This window comes from Schistocerca americana, chromosome 1, assembly GCF_021461395.2.
Source record: "Schistocerca americana isolate TAMUIC-IGC-003095 chromosome 1, iqSchAmer2.1, whole genome shotgun sequence".
Classification (NCBI taxonomy): domain Eukaryota; kingdom Metazoa; phylum Arthropoda; class Insecta; order Orthoptera; family Acrididae; genus Schistocerca; species Schistocerca americana.
Genome location: NC_060119.1, coordinates 248,253,586 through 248,271,807, shown reverse-complemented (window position 1 = coordinate 248,271,807; position 18,222 = coordinate 248,253,586). Strand labels below are relative to the sequence as shown.

General features: G+C 42.8%; 1 protein-coding gene across 1 annotated transcript in view; it reads right to left on the bottom strand.

Annotated features, from left to right (window-relative positions):
* The window catches only part of LOC124555160 (nitric oxide synthase, salivary gland), a 693,873-nt gene that overhangs the window by 374,982 nt on the left and 300,669 nt on the right, over nucleotides 1–18,222 (bottom strand). The gene's annotated exons all lie outside the window — the stretch shown is intronic.

The window sequence follows — 18,222 nt, the reverse complement described above, 5'->3', positions numbered from 1 at the left end:
CCTCCTTCTCCGTAGTTTCAAGCTGAAAATGCAGCTAACGAGCGCTGCGCATAGAATTAAAAAACTTGGGATGCGAATAAGAATAAGGCGTATGTTGAAATGCAAGACACACATCATAAAGAAATAGCGCCTCCACACGACCAAAGATGAACAACGACAGAAGTTGTCGATAGTGAAATGAATTACTCTATCTTGCTATTGTTTAACCGGAGAGACTGCTATATTCCGAGCAGAATTAAAGCAAAAACATCCGTCTCTATTTATAAGGACGGTTGTTACTTTAATATCAGCTACTTCCTATCCCAAATGCGGGAAGTTCTCGTCAGAATCTCTGTGTTTTTACATTCCACATAATTACCGGTACCAAAAGAATGAGTCTGGAACCACGCTACGGTCGCAGGTTCGAATCCCGCCTCGGGCATGGATGTGTGTGATATCCATAGGTTAGTTAGGTTTAAGTAGTTCTAAGTTCTAGGGGATTGATGACCTCAGACGTTAAGTCCCATAGTGCTCAGAGCCATTTGAGCCACCAAAAGAATGTTTTGCATTAACAGATTTGCTCGGCTGTCGTAAGCGTGTGTGATGCTTGTGCTGAACACACCGTTTCTCCAAGGTACTGATGGTCTGACCAATGTGTAACATGCAATAATTGCAAGGGACGCGGCAGATACCCGCTTCACGTAAACCAAGAACATCCTTTATAGATCATAAAATGGCCTGATCTTAAATGGTGGTCCAAAATGTACTTTGTACCATGTTTTCACAGAATCAAACCAATCCTGTTGGTAATACAGCGTAAAGCATAGGCCACAGAGTCAGGTGCCACGTTTTTGTTCTAACCATTGATCCGGTTCACGGTTGTGTAAACGCGTTTGATCTGTCTTTCACTATCGCCATTTTGGGGATGTTAACTTTGAGGTGAAAGACAAGTTTCACTAGAGAACTGAAGTTAAACGTAAGAAATAACAACTTTCAAGTTTAGCAATGAAGTAAATCAGAGAGAAGGACTTTACAGATCAGCTGAAAGGAACAGATAGTGTCTTGAAAAGATGTTATAAGATGAACACTGAAAAAAGTAAAAAAAAAAAAATGTAGTGGAATGTAGTTGAATTACATCAGGCAGTGCTGAAGGAATTAGATCAGAAAAATTGTTGCTGATAGTAGTCAACGATTTTTAATATTTGGAGAGCAAAATAATAAACTCTTACAGAAATAAAGAGAGCATTCAATGCAGACTCGCAGTAATAAGGGAAACGTTTCAGATAAGAGAAATATGTTAGTATTTAATATAGATTTAAATGTAAGAACACTTTCCTGAAAGCGTTTATCTGTTTTATAGCCTTTACGGAAGTGAAACACAGACGTGAAGCAGCACAACCAGGAAAAGAATAGTAACTTTTGAAATGTGGTTCTGAAGAAGATTAGTGATAAATTAGACGGGGAAAACAGATAAGTAACGAAAAGGCATATATATATATACAATGACCAGCTATTGTACGTACACTAGTATGTATAGCCGGTGCAATAAGCTTGGCATTTTATGTAATGATCGTTGACATTCCGATGTACTACGCTTGAAACTTCTTTATTTAAATGTGTGTGTTTGTACTTAAATTGCTGAATGACTGAGAAGATGAAACTTCTACGTTATTTGATTCAGAAACAGCTGAGTAAAACTGAACGTACTGAGCCTACTTTCTCTTTACTTTTTCTCATCATGTCAACACTGACCCACAATATTCTAGCGCAACGCAATCTGACTGCTCAAAAAAATTACAACCTGAATTTACATAATTAATTCAAAAGAATGGTCCTGACTAAAAATAAATCCTAACAATAACCTATACATTTTATAAAGCACTTACTTCACAAAAATCTTCATTAGGCGAACTACTGCGATACAGCGCGCGTCAATACTGCCAGCTAAATAAAAGATTCTAACTACTAAAGACACCAACTACCAATAGGCATGTGGTCAGCAAAGGAAAGATTTTGTTGCAAAGCAAATAATGTATTTTTTATCTTAGGAATGTGACATCCAGTTCAGACAGGAGTACAAATCGTCATTGACATCTAGTACAAAGGTATATAATCATGAATAATATTCAGTCTCCAAGTCGAACATGTACAGATCGTTAGCCTACGCTAACACTTCAGACCTCTACCCTCCATCAATGCTAACTTCTCACATCTAACATCCATCACTGCTGGCTGATCACCTCCAATTGCCCAACAGTACTTCCATCACTGCACTTTTAATTTCATAACGAATAGGATGTGAATCGAGTCGGGAAGAAAAGAAATTTCTGAAATAAATCTACTAAAAGAGGGGTTAGTTTGACAGAGCACATCTTGAGCTGTCAAGGAGTCGACAATTTGGCAATGGACGCAAGTGTGAGAGGTAAAAATCATAGAGGAGTGTAGACTAGTATAGCAGGATCAAGCGGATACACAATAGGTTCCGATAGTTACGCAGCGCTCAAGAGACACAGAATAAACAAATGAACAGCTTCATCAAACCAGTGTCTGGCTGAAGTCCACCACAACAACATCATCATTATAGTATATTTCATTACCTCTGCCGACTACAATCAAATATGGACGTTAGGTCCTGTCTTGCACATCTCAATTGTGATGTTCTAACGTCTTCTTTGATGGGACACTAAAAAAAGAAGGGCTACTTCCTAATTATGTTCCTTGTGAAACTCTTGATGATTAATTTAAAAGAAACTACATAGAAATATTTACAGTACAACTGTTACTGTTCAACACTAAAATCTCGTCGGAACCGACAAAGTTATTCTGCAAACAAGAGGTAAAGGTTTTCATCATATTACATTCATTCGCAGTTCTTGCGTTTGCTTGTATGAGGCACCAATTTAACAAGAGTTTATCAACGAAAGAGGCTCACCTTAAGGATTTTACAACTAATATTCAGCAGTACGTCATTTCAAAGCAGGAAACACAGCTCTGATTTCCTTCCAGTAATATTTACTTCCAGTAGTAACAGTGAGTTCATTCATTGGTAGAGTGATGGAAGAATCATGCCTTAAAAAACTCAGTCGTATTGCTAAGAAATTACTTCCCACTCAAGGCTGGTGTTCGTTCCAAAATATGGGCTCCGATGTAATTACAATATACTACAAAAATTGAGAAGCAAGAATGTTATGCAGTTGTAATCATAGAAGAAAAATAAATGAAGCTCATTGTTTTAGGCTTGTTACACTGTTGATTTCCCTTCATGGTGGATATGTTGTTACGTTTCAAGTAACTGTGTAATTCTGATTGCATATTCTCGAGGAATTATCACAGTTCGTGCAATGAAATAAAATTATATAGCAGACAAATACGCATAAGACTGACGTATATTTTCAGCCTACAGATCGGTGCGAATTTTATTGTCTTGTCCTATGGGACACACAGTTCTACAGAGAACCACGGACTGTGTGCTTTGTACGGTCAGTTAGTTACGTCTGCCAAATGTCAGTTGCAAAATCCAATACCGCGGGCTTTTGGCAAATGTGGTCAGGTTTGTATGGAAATTGTTCCTAAGCCCTATCTCACAGGTAAAATACTGAAAGCGATTTATTCCGTACATTCACATAATTGGTGTGCAGCATTGTGCTGCAAAATACAGCGAACATCGATATTTCCCGCAACGCCTCTGCAAACCATTGCTAACGACGAGAACTGACGCTCAGCTCAATCCAGTCCTGATAAATGGGCCAAATAAAAAAGAAAAAAAAATGACGATATTCCATCTGCGAGTACGTAGTCAAATTCGCTGGAATTGATTCTCAATTTTTCACTCCTATAATATTCTCGTTAATGAATCTCTGCGACCTTCTCAAGCAGAAAGTCATTGATTAAAGAATCGTTATCCTGTTCCAGCAAAGAAGAGCCAAAGCAGCCTAATACCCGGCTTTATAATTTTCTTGACAAAGCGAAGAAAGCGTTTTCTTCCGTCAAAGAGAAATGCCTTTGCTTCATTAGCGCTCGATCCGCTGGGGCAGCGAAGGCTTTAGTACCGGTCGCTGTTTATCCTCAGTGTGTTTATGACCGTTTAGAGGCTATTTGCCGAGAACCTGGCGCTAATTTTTCAGAACGTTGTTAGGGCGCACTAAGACGTTAATTAAGAAAGTGCAAGATTTTTACATTTCCTGTCGAACTAATTTTAAATTTAAAAGATAAATAGCGTCATATCGTTTAAGACATCACCTGAGTCTAGGAGTTATGTAAGAAGACTGGCCGAAGAAAGGTAATCCCAGCTGTATAGCACTTGTGGATTCAGAGAAAACTTTTGACAGTTTTGATTGGAATACAGTCTTTGTAATTCTAAACATCTCAGAGATAAAATTGAGGGAAACGAAATTTTGTCTACACCTTTCACAGGTTACAAGAGTTGAATGACATGAAGGGGAAACCATAGTTGAGGACTAAAACAGGGTTTCAGCCTATCTCCTATGGTAATTAATCCATACAATGAGCAGGCAATAAAGGAAAGCGAGGACAAATTGGGAAATACAAAGTTCGGGAAGCAGATATGTAAACTTTAAAGTTTGCCTAAGACATTGTAATTATGTCACAGACGCCAAAGGACTGGAAAAGTAATAGAACAGAAGGAATAGTGTCTTGAAAAGAGGTTATAAAATGAACATCAACGAAAGTACAATAATGGAAATGGAATGGAGTCTAGTTAAATCACGTGTTGTTGAGGAAATCTGGTTATGAAATCAGACACCAATAGTAGTACATGAATTTAATACGTGGGTAGCAACATAGCTGACGATGGCTGCAATAGAACGTATATCAAATGCAGGCTGGTAAAAAAGTTTTTATTTCTGTTACCGACACTTTCTGTTTGAAATTTGTCATTTTTTTCCTGTATTGCCTCCTCAATGTGCAGACTGAATACGACAGAAGACAGGATTGTAGCCTATCTCACTCTTCAACTATTGCTTCCTCTTCAGGTCATTCAAATCGTATAACTGCAGTCTGACTACTGTAAAAGGTTTAAATAATATTTGACCTCTTCAATGCTATCCCTAATATCTTCAGAATTACAGAGAGAGTATTTCAGTCTCTGAATCCACAAATGCTATAAGCCTAGGATTGCCTTCCTTCGGTCGATCTTCTTACGTAAGTCCTAGAATTAGTTCTGCTGTAGCGGGACTTTGAATTTCGCCGCGCTACACTAGTTCCCTCAGATAAAAATCATACCGTCGCAGCGGTATGAGCGCTCGACGGCAGAGAAAACACTAAAATTGTAATTCTTTTTTGTTTTTCTATCCGTTTTCTTTATTGTCTCTCGAGAGCGGAAGCTTAATGCAGACGTGATCTGATGCTGACGTAAAAAACTTAATAGCTAGTCTTGCTCTGATGTTAATGTGTAGACATATTGAGGAAGTTGTTATGAAATTTGGAGGAGGGAAGCAACGTAAAATAAATTGCATTTAATATCAAGACGGTTTTGTGTACATTAGAAATTCCTGGACAATGAAACTTATTGCAAGATTTCGGAGCAGACTTTTCACGCAGAAATGAAGTAAGAGATTTTTGAAGACATGGACACCGCACGAAACAAGAAGACATGTTAACCTGGTAAACGATGAGCTCTTATCTACGCCATTTCCCCCTGTCAGTTACATTTTGTTATTCTCTGTTCTTTTTCAATAATTTTTGTAGTGGAAATTGGTTTAACTTTTGCTCAAAAACCCAACAAGGACCACCCCAACAATAGCTTTTTCGAATCACGAAGTCCGATAGATTTTCTGTAATACGAAGTCAGATTTGCTTTTCATTCTTTCCCTTTTTCACGGTCATTTACGATTTCAAAACCCCCTTTTTATTCACCATTTCTTCCCACCATTTTCAACCTTTTTTCTTTTCTCTTTTTTATTAACCACTACACTGCCTTAACGAAATGATGCTTTAAAAACGTCATCACTATTTATACATTGAAGTATCATCACCCGAGTCAACTTTCGCTACTGATTAAGACTCACCCCGTATATCAGTTGCTCTTAAAGAAAAGGTAAATTATAAATTTGATAGGAAATATTTTCTGAACTTATTCGTCTGTAGTGTAGTCTTACACAGAACTTTACTGTACATAATAAAAATTTCAGAGAGAAAGAGAACAGAAGCTTTTGAAGACGGTTCCACAGAAAAATTTTGAAGATTAGATGGGTACATCGAAAACTAACGAGGACACTCTGAATCGAATTGGGCGAAAACAGAAATTATGGAACAATTTGACTGAAAGAATGGTTCAGTTGATAGGACCCATCCTGAGGCATGAATTAAATAAGTGAAAGTGTGAGCGGTACAAACTGTAGAGGGAGATTTGGACTTGAATACAGTAAACAGGTTCAAATGAGTTGCAGAAATTATTCGGAGCTGAAGACGCGCCGAGAGCGGCGTCAAACCAGTCTCCAGACGGATGACCACATCATCAATGGCGACGACATCAACAACAACATCGCTGTGACTGTGAGATGGGACAGCGGTAGATACGCGCGTGTTAGCACACCACGGGTTAACGATGAGAGCCTTTGTGCGGTCCAACATGGAAGTGGTTTTTAGGCGGTTCCCCACATTCTGTTTGAAAGAATTCGTAACTCGCTGCAGAGACGAGGACAGTATCGTCTGCAAGTATGGTGGACGGTTCATGGAACACCTTCTTCAACAGGTACGGATGTACAGTAAATTTTAAATTGTAAGCGATATTGTATTTTTTGTTAATGTAGGTCATGGATGAAGGTTGAGCCCAATGAGACGGGGACTTAACTGGAAATTTACAATTCAAATATGTCTGTAGTAAGCAGGAAAATATTTCGTGCCGAAGTCAGCGGATTTTCGTAGTCACATGTGCCCATGTATATTGGAATGGCTTTGCTTCTATTATCGTATATTTTCACCCGAGTCAGTTTTCGCTGCTAACTATGATTCACCCTGCATACCCCGTAGCGATATTACGGATGAAATTGATAAAATGACATCTCGTAGAAAAGTGTACAAAAAATGCGTTCTTTCCACACTCGACTTGTGAATGAAACGTGAAGAAATTTTAATGTATGATACAATAAAATGATCCATCACGTCAAGCACGAATGAAAAGTCCCAAGCCGCAATATTGATATACTTCTGTATATAAACAATTCCTGTCTTCACCCACGAAGATATGATCTGTTTCGTAACTACAGTTCTCCAAAACATCCATCTGTTGAGCAAGCCTATCTCCAACATACTATACTGAGTGCCCGTTCCGTATTTCACTTTAACGACGCAGCCACGCTACTACCAAACTCACTACCATTTCAGTCTCCTCTCTAGATATCCTTGTCCAAAATTATCGCTCCGTGCGCAGGAACACACGATCGCCACTAAAAGCACATCTGGATGCTATTGCTTTACTAAAACGCTTACAATACAGACTTAAATAGATCACTTTCCAAACCCCCAATATTCCATCGTCCCACCCATGACCCTCCTTATATAATTCCATTCAATCCTATTTTTTTCTTGGCACTAGTAAGAGAGATACTGAAGACGACTTCTAGTTGAATTACAGTAGTTCCTTCAGCCGGTCGCGGTGGTCTCGAGGTTCTAGGCGCGCAGTCCGGAACCGCGCGACTGCTACGGTCGCAGGTTCGAATCCTGCCTCGGGCATGGATGTGTGTGATGTCCTTAGGTTAGTTAGGTTTAAGTAGTTCTAAGTTCTAGGGGACTGATGACCACAGCTGTTAAGTCCCATAGTGCTCAGAGCCATTTGAACCGTTTGAACCTTCAGCGGTATCTTGTATAAAATTACCACTCCGTCGTAAGCAACCTTCATCCCTCACTCGTCCGATTGAGCCGATGTCATAAAAATATAACTGCGCGTAAAATGGTGAACCGCAAAACGTAGAAGTCATTGGACCTGATCTATGATAAAAGAAAGTCGTGTGTCTTACAGTGATACGCTCCTCGTAAAACTATGTCTGATAATTTAGCCACAAAACTGACCATCGCAAATTCTGCATTGCAGCTACGAACGTTCTAAAATATAGTCACTTTTCTGTTGTTCCTTAGTTGCTTCAAAATTCACAGAAATACATTCCGTCTTTGAAATTAAATGAAAGGCAATCCTCGTAAGGCAAAAAATAAACTGCCTTTCATTTAGTTGCAAAGACGGAAAGTACCTCCATGTATTAGTGAAATAATTCTTTGATTTCTCTTATTTATTCCATCATTTGGAGTGAGTCCTTGATACAGTGTGTTATCGGCGTGAATTAATTTTTTCCTTATGACAGACAACACAAAAATGGTTAAAATGGCTCTAAGCACTACGGGACTTAACATCTGAGGTCATCAGTCCCCTAGACTTAGAACTACTTAAACCCAAATTAATCTAAGGAAATCACACACATCCATGCCCGAGGCAGGATTCGAACCTGCGGCCGTAGCAACAGCGTAGTTCAGGACTGAAGCGCCTAGAACCGCTCGGTTACAACGGCCGGCTACAGACAACACAATGTGAACATCGTTGTATCGCGTAAACACAGATGCGAAGCGTTTTGCAGTTGTGTATCTCTAGCTCTCTGTGTTTCCGACACGTTAGTGTTCTTCTTCGAGGCATAGCCTGAAACAAATACAGGGAGCTAAAAAAATTATCCAATATTTCAGGAGATGATAGTGTGCGTCAAAACAAGACGAAAATGTCTCATGAGCATGGATCCTACAAAGCATACGTTCTGACGTACGACACGTGTTCTTTGGAGGTGCTCTTGTGATATCATCCATGGCAATGCATTACTTGTCCTACTACAGACGAATACCCGTTAATTAACGTTAATTACAGTCCCTAGCATGGAATAATACGAGTTAAGAAGGCATCACGAACACGTGGTTGCGGATATGAGCCTCGTTGTTGTATTGGCGCTCCATGTCATACCAGGGTCAACAGCGAGCTGCAGTGCAGTGTCGCTGTAAACATTAGTTGCCACAGTGAACTGCAGTGAGTTGTCCGATTTACTCTGTGTGATTGTACTGTAGTCTTCTTATAGCTGTTTACGTTCGCGCATATTTCTCTTAACACCGGGCGCGTACCGTCATGTTTGCCTATTTACGGGTCACGTTTAATGTCATGCTCTTATGATGTTCGCGGTGCGGTGCATGTTTTCTGTCTTCCAGATACTCTGACACAATATAGCAATGGAGGCCTTATTCCTCAAGGGAAATGGCAGACTTGATTTACTGCTACGGTTTAGCAGATAATCTTAGACCCGGACTGAACTATTTCCAGCTTGTAGGGTACCATCCGTTAAAGCTGTTCAGCCGATTATCCCAGCTGCTTGCGAAAACAGTTTCCGTAGCACCCAACGAAGTGACGGTGGAAGGCCTCGTTCAGTTGGCACGCCTGAAATGGAGGAGGGTGTTCTAGGTGCAGTGGTCGACAATCCTGGAACCAGTGTGCGACGAATAGCAGCAGCTCAAGGTATTAGTCATCCTCTGGTCTGGGCGGTGCTTCATGAGCAATTGTATCCGTACAACGTTCAGCGCGTCCGGGGCCTTAGGATAGAAGACCATACTGCCACAGTGCAGTTCTGCCAATGGTTCTTGCGGCAGTGTGGTGCAGATTCACAATTTGCTTCTAAGATTTTGTTTGCTGATGAGGCAGGGTTTACATGAGACGGCATTGTTAATGTCCATAATCAGTGTGTGTAGGCCGATGAAACTCCTCATGCGTTTCAAGGAAAAAGGGGATCAAGATCGATTCCCAGTGTATGGGTAGGCGTTCTTCGCGATAGATTGCTAGGACAATACGTGCTACCACAGAGAATAACCAGGGCTCGTTATCACCTTATCATCGCTTTCTGAAGAACTTGCTGGAGGATGTGCCATGTCAGGACAGACTACAGATGTGGTTCATGTATGATGGCGCACCAGCACATTTGTTTGCTTCGACGCTGACCAGCAAATCTGAAAACTGGTGGAATGGCTGGGGACGTCCCACCTTGGCCTGTTCGATCCCCGAACCCAAACCCACTAAACTTCTGATTATGGGGACACATGAAGAAATTGTTCCACCGCACTCCAATAAACGATGTGCAGACACAACACAATCGAGTCTTCGGTGCATCTCAGCACTTTCGGAACCAACCAGGGCAATTTCAAAGAGTGTGTGAGTCCTTACAAAGTAGAGAGACATGCACTTAGATGAACAAACATAATGTTGAGCACCTCCTCTGAACAAGAGGTCATATGTCAGAATATATTTTTTGTAGGACCTTAGTTACACGACATTTTCTTCTTGTTTTGAGCATACAATAATCCCCTGAATTGTTGGATGGTTTAACACCTAGTATAATTTCCTAGTATAATTTCGTATAATAAAACAATTCGTAGGTGTTTAAAATGAAGAAAATTAGTAACTTACTTCAGGTTTTTTGGTAACAGCGTCAAATGAACACAAAGTTGGTTCCGCTTACCCTTAGCCAAAAGAAAGCCTCCTACGACGCCAGCTTACAACGTCACCTGCAGTCTGTGTTGCCCCTGAAGCCTTCGTTATTACGATATTTTATTTTCCACTGCTGACAACATCAAAGACGTAGCAGTTGTGCCGTTGTAATTGCCCGGTATGCGTGTGTCACTGCAAATGAATCAAAATGGCTCTGAGCACTACGGGACTTAACATCTGAGGTCATCAGTCCCCTAGAACATAGAACTACTTAAACCTAACCTACCTATCACACACATCCATGCCCGAGGCAGGATTCGAACCTGCGACCGTAGCGGTCGCGCGGTTCCAGACTGAAGAGCAAATGAATCATCTGCAACATTTAAACATGAACGTCCCTAGAATGCAATTTCACGAAACGTTGGTACTGTAGTGTGTAATTTCTACCTTAGAACCTCACCGCCGGCCGTGGTGGCCGAGCGGTTGTAGGCACTTCAGCCCGGAACCGCGCGACTGCTACGGTCGCAGGCGCGAATCCTGCCTCGGGCATGGATGTGTGTGATGTCCTTAGGTTGGTTAGGTTTAAATAGTTCTAGGGGCATGATGACCTCAGATGTTAAGTCCCATAGTGCTCAGAGCAATTTGAACCATTTTGAAGAACCTGACCGGCACGTAGGGCAGTAGTTGGCAGCAGTGTGAGAGACAGAAACTTCCTTTTACTTCTCTTCATGGCTAGGTACACACATAACCTTTCTTTTTTTTACGTCTACGCCAACGTATATTTCGAATTACACATTCCATTCGCTTCCTTGTATAATTAATGATAAAAATCGGAACTTCAATGTTCGATGTTCACGTGTTAATATGATAATGATAGTTTCGTATCACTTAATGACCAGGTGCAAATCTTTCAATTGGACGCCAATGGTTCAAATGGTTCAAACGGCTCTGAGCACTATGGGACTCAACTGCTGTGGTCATCAGTCCCCTAGAACTTAGAACTACTTGAACCTAACTAACCTAAGGACATCACACACATCCATGCCCGAGGCAGGATTCGAACCTGCGACCGTGGCTTTCGCGCGGTTCCAAACTGTAACGCCTAGAACCGCTCGGCCACTCCGGCCGCCAATTGGACGCCAGTCCAGCGACTTGTGTGTCCCTAATCTACCCCAGTTGTCCAACTGGGGAAACAGGAATATACAGTTTAACGCCGAATCCGAACCACGTCTCGTTCCCGGCTACTTCTCGCATGACTGGAAGGTGAAGCCTATATTAAAGGCAGACTGAAAATTTGCGCGTTATGGCTATGATTCGATCCACCGACCTCTCGGTATCGAGGCACGCACTTTACCGTTATGCTATCAACGAAGTCCTATTAAATTGATGAAATAGTCCGAGTTCTATTATCCTTCAGTAATTTTGTATTCGCAATTGGAGAGCAGATACTTACAAGTGAACCTACCCAAAGATACGTTTCAATTTTGATCTGCTTTGAGTATATTGTAGTGTAGAGCAAAATAAGATACACAATTGTTCTCATTACGTGTTAGTTGCTAACCTTCCACCCCCATCAGCTGACGTGCTTTTGTAATAATGAAGTAAAAAAAAAAAAGGGAAAAGGGACAATGCTGCTCACTTCGCAGTGTTTCAGAGAGTGTAGATGTGGATGTACTTGGGGCGTATACAGGGTGGTCCATTGTTCGTGACCGGGCCAAATATCTCAAGAAATATGCATCAAATGATAAGACTAGAAAGAACGAGACTCGTCTAGCTTGAAGGGGGAAACCAGATGGCGCTATGATTGGCCCGCTAGATGGCGCTGCCATGGGTCAAATGGATATAAACTGTGTTTTTTTTAATAGGAACCCTCATTTTTTATTACATATGCGTGTAGTACCTAAAGAAATATGAATGTTTTAGTTGGACCACTATTCTCGCTTTGTGGTAGATGACGCTGTAATAGTCACAAACACATGGCTCACAATTTTAGTCGAACACTTGGTAACAGGGAGGTTCTTTAAATTAAAATGCAGAACGTAGGACGTTTCAGTATTTTTTTTTCGGTTCTTCCAATGTGACACATGTACCTTTGTGAACTTATAATTTCTGAGAACGCATGCTGTCACAGCGTGATTACCTGTAAACACCACATTAAAGCAATAAATGCTCAACATGATGTCCGTCAACCTCAATGCATTTGGCAATACGTGTAACGACATGCCTCTCAACAGCGAGTAGTTCGCCTTCCGTAATGTTCGCACATGCATTGACAATGCGCTGACGCATGTTGTCAGGCGTTGACGGTGGGTCAAAATAGCAAATATCCTTCAACTTTCCCCACAGAAAGAAATCCGGGGACGTCAGATCCGGTGAATCTGCGGGCCATCCAATCCACCCATCATGAAATATGCTATTCAATACCGCTTCAAGCGCACGTGAGCTACGTACCGGACATGCGTCATGTTGGAAATACATCGCCATTCTGTCATGCAGTGAAACATCTTGTAGTAACATCGGTAGAACATTACGTAGGAAATCAGCATACACTGCACCATTTAGATTGCCATCGATAAAACGGGGGCCAATTATCTTTCCTCCCATAATGCCGCACCATACATTAACCCGCCAAGGTCGCTGATGTTCCACTTGTCGCAGCCATCGTGCATTTTCCGTTGCCCAATAGTGCATATCATGCCGGTTTACGTGACCGCTGTTGGTGAATGACGCTTCGTCGCTAAATAGAACGCGTACAAAAGACCTGTCATCGTCCCGTAATTTCTCTTGTGCCCAGTGGCAGAACTGTACCCGACGTTCAAAGTCGTCGCCATGGAGTTCCTGGTGCATAGAAATGTCGTACGGATGCAATCGATATTGATGTAGCATTCTCAACACCGACGTTTTTGAGATTCCCGACCGTCGGCAGTTTGTCTGCTACTGATTTGCGGATTAGCCGCGACAGCAGCTAAAACACCTACTTGGGCATCATCATTTGTTGCAGGTCGTGGTTGACGTTTCGCATGTGGCAGAAAGCTTCCTGTTTCCTTAAATAACATAACTATCCGGCGAACGGTCCGGACACTGGGATGATGTCGCCCAGGATACCGAGCAGCATACATAGCACACGCCCCTTTGGGCATTTTGATCACAATAGCCAGACATCAACACGATATCGACCTTTTCCGTAATTGGTAAACGGTCCATTTTAACACGGGTAATGTATCACGAGGCAAATACCGTCCGCACTTGCGGAATGTTACGTGATACCACGTACTTATACGTTTGTGACTATTAGAGGGCCATCTGTCACAAAGCGAAAAAAGTGGTCCAAGTAAAACATTCATATTTATTTACGTACTACACGAATATGTAATAAAAATGGGGGTTCCTATTTAAAAAAACGCAGCTGATATCCATTCGACCTATGGCAGCGCCATCTAGTGGGCCAACCATAGCGCCGTCTGATTTCCACCTTCAAGCTGGACGAGTTTCGTTCTTTGTAGTTTTTTCGTTTGACGCTTATTTCGTGAGATTGTAAGTAGGCTGTTTAGGTTTATATGTTGGTAACGCCACGTAGCGCTCTGTATGAAAATCACTGACTGTGCTGTGTGCAGTCTGAGGCTGGTCAGCACTGTCGCAATATTTGCTATTGTAGTGTTTGGCAGTTGGCTGTTAACAGCGCGTAACGTTGCGCAGTTGGAGGTAAGCCGCCAGCAGTGGTGGATGTGGGAAGGGAGATGGAGTTTTGAGAGCGGATGATCTGGACGTGTGTCCATCAGAGAGAGTAAATTTGTAATACTGGATATCATGAACTGATGTATATAATGACTTTTGGACACTATTAAGGTAAAAACATTGTTTGTTTTCTATGAAAATCTTTCATTTGCTAACTATGCCTATCAGAAGTTAGTGCCTTCAGTAGTTAGAATCTTTTATTTAGCTGGTAGTATTGGCGCTCGCTGTATTGCAGTAGTTTGAGTAACGAAGATTTTTGTGAGGTAAGTGACTCATGAAAGGTATAGGTTATTGTTAGTCAGGGCCATTCTTTTGTAGGGATTTTTGCAAGTTGCGCTAAAAATATTGTGTGTCAGTCCAAGCACAGTCATTTATAATTTTTCTAAGGGACGTTTCATATTTGGCCCGGTCACTGTCAATGGACCACCCCGTATAGCAAAGCTAAGAATTACGACACACAAACATGCAGGCAAGACACCCTTGTGCGCTATTCGCATCCCTTCGTCCGAATAAAATTTCACCTTTCCTCTCTCTACTGACGCCGACTACGTGGGGCAGCTAAACTGTGCGGCGTTAAAGAACTGCTTCCGAAGCAGCGGCAGCGCGAAAGCGGCCTCTGAGCGCGGGTCGGCGTTAGTTATGCGCGCCACGGCGCCGCCGACGGCAACTGGTGCGTTGCGTAATTGGCCGCCGGCGAGCCGAGTGCACGCGAGCCTTAAGTGCGCGCGCGCCACAATCAGACGGTATTCACAGCCCGGCGAGCAGGAAGCGCGCGGCAAGTGCCGCCGCCTGCCTGACCCCTCTCGTTCCAGAGCTGTCGCTGTGGGTGGCGAGGCGGCCGGTTCCCTAGGCAACCGTCTCACTGTCGCCACGTCTCCGTCCTGGCACTGTCCACTAGCTGTCGGAACAACCTTGCTGGCCGTTAAAAGCTTAGTGCGACGGTGTGGCAACCGCACATCTTCTCCGCAACAGCGACTAGTAGTGTCGAGTTAGTGAATGGCGATAAATGATGGTTTCACAAACGATGTTATACACTACTGGCCATTACATTTGCTGCACCAAGAAAAAATGCAGATGATAAACCGGTATTCACTGGACAAATATATTATACTAGAACTGACGTGTGATTACATTTACATGCAATTTGGGTTCATAGATACTGAGAAATCAGTACCCAGAACAACCAGCTCTGGCCGTAATAACGGCCTTGATACGCCTGGAGACTGAGTCAAACAGAGCTTGGATGGCGTGTACAGGTACAGCTGCCCATGCAGTTTCAACACGATGCCACAGTTCATCAAGAGTAGTGACTGGCGTATTGTGACGAGCCAGTTGCACGGCCACCACTCACCAGACGTTTTCAGTTGGTGACAGATCTGGAGAATGTGCTGGCCAGGGCATCAGTCGAACATTTTCTGTATCCAGAAAGGCCCGTACAGGACCTGCAACATGCGGTCGTGCATTATTCTGCTGAAATGTAGGGTTTCGCAGGGATCGAATGAAGGGTAGAGCCACGGGTCGTAACACATCTGAAATGTAACGTCCACTGTTCCAAAATGCCGTCAGCGCGAACAAGAGGTGACCGAGACGTGTAACCAATGGCACCCCATAGCATCACACCGGGTGATACACCAGTATGGCGATGACGAATACACGCATGCAATGTGCCTTCACCACGATGTCGCCAAACACGGATGCAACCGTCATGATGCTGTAAACAGAACCTGGATTCATTCGAAAAGATGACGTTTTGCCATTCGTGCACCCAGGTTCGTCGTTGAGTACACCATCGCTGGCGCTCCTGTCTGTGATGCAGCGTCAAGTGTAACCGCAGCCATGGTCCCCCAGCTGATAGTCCATGCTGCTGCAAACTTCTTCGAACTGTTCGTACAGATGGTTGTTGTCTTGCAAACGTCCCGATCTGTTTACTCAATGATCGAGACGTGGCTGCACGATCTGTTACAGCCATGCGGATAAGATGCCAGTCATCTCGACTGCTAGTGATACGAGGCTGTTGGGATCCAGCGCGGCGTTCCATATTACCCTCCCGATCCCACCGATGCCATATTCTGCTAACAGTCATTGGATCTCGACCAACGCGAGCAGCAATTTCGCGATACGTTAAACCGCAACCGTGATAGGCTACAATCCGAACTTTATCAAAGTCGGAAACGAGATGGTACGCATTTCTCCTTCTTACACGAGGCCTCACAACAGCGTTTCACCAGGCAACGCCGGTCAACTGCTGATTGTGTATGAGAAATCGGTTGGGAATTTTCCTCATGTGAGCACGATGTAGGTGTCGCCACCGGAGCCAACCTTGTGTGAATGCTCTGAAAAGCTAATCATTTCCATATCACCGCATCTTCTTCCTGTTGGTTAAATTTCGCGTCTGTAGCACGTCATGTTCGTGGTGTAGCAACTTTAATGACCAGTAGTGTATGTCAGTCCAATGAAAACGAGACATATGAACAAAAAGTAATTTAAATGTTTATTATTTCAAAACTAATTGCCGTAGCTGTTAATACATTTATTTCAGTGTGAGACTATGAGGTCAACACTTTCATAGAAAAATGTTAGCCTTTTGCCTGTGGAAGCATGATTGTACTCCAAGCATATCGACGGCCATGAATGTCTTTGTTCAGGGCAACAAAAATATGGAAATCACGTGGGAAGAGATCGGGACTATATGAAGCATGCGTAAGGGGTTCCCTGTAAACTTCTGCAGCGTAGTCGAAACAACCCTGTCAACAGGTGTGGGGTATTATACCGCAACAGACTGAGGCTGTCCGCGTGGTTGGACTCCCAGCGCGCTTAAAATTTTGCAGTGTCCACGTACCGCTGTGCATTAAATGTGGCTCCGTATTCCAGACAGCCTGACTGGTCATCATGTCTTTCCTGGAGCTTGCCTACCTGTTGTTTCGACTATGCTGCAGAAGTTCCGCTGGGAAGCCCTCCATTCATTCCCAATCCCTCCGCATGCGATGTTTAGTCGTTTGGAGCCCTGAAGACAGATATTCGTGGCCGTCAAATTGCTTGAGACGAAGCGTGCACATCGTAAATTTGGCAGTAAATTTGGTATAGAATATTTTCTCGGGCAGTCTTCTGTGACAACTCTCTCGTGACTCGAGATGACGATAAAAGCCTCATCTGTTGTAAATGTTTGCGACCGACCTTTTACCTTTTTTACAGTGCGTTTGGTCTACGTACAGTAATTACAGGTGTAGGGTGGGATTTAATGCTGGATCGCGATGGCCGGGATGAGTTATTAACTGGGAACCATATTTGTTTTATAGCTCTTTGCCGAGAAATGCATAGATAAAAATGCTAGCTTGGCGATAACTGCTGAGTATCAGTCAGACGTTATCAACCGTGAAACAACACACAATGTGAGGAGCGTTGCTCCAGAATCGTTTCGGAGTCGCGACAGAACTGCCAACGGGGTTGCATCGGAGTTAGTTGTTTTGGGCTCGTACTCAGGTTACGTTGCACTTCGGCCACTGGACAAACGGCCTAAAAACCCCATTACTAAAACAGGTCACTTCAAACAGGTTTGGGGATGAGGAGACAATGAATACATACTCATGTAGGGCGCCAAGTTATCTTGACCTTGTCTGAGGCACACGTTTAAGTTTCACAGCTATTACTAGTGGAACAGAAGAAAAGTTGGAAATCTGTTGCACTAAATATGTATCTAAATGGTCACAGTACTGAAAAGTACACTCGAGGGGCATGAATGGGAAGCAGTGGTTGGGAAGGGAATGGAGACAGGGCTGTAGCCTATCCGCGTTGTTATTCAATCTGTATACTGAGCAAGCAGTAAAGGAAACAAAAGAAAAATTCGGAGTAGGAATTAAAATCCACGGAGAAGAAATTGTAATTCTGTCGCAGAAAGCAAAGGACCTGGAAGGGCAGCTGAACGGAATGGACAATGTCTTCAAAGGAGGATATAAGATGAATACCAACAAAACCAAAACGAGGATAATGGAATATAGTCGAATTAAATCGGGTGATGCTGAGGGTATTAGATTAGGAAATGAGACGCT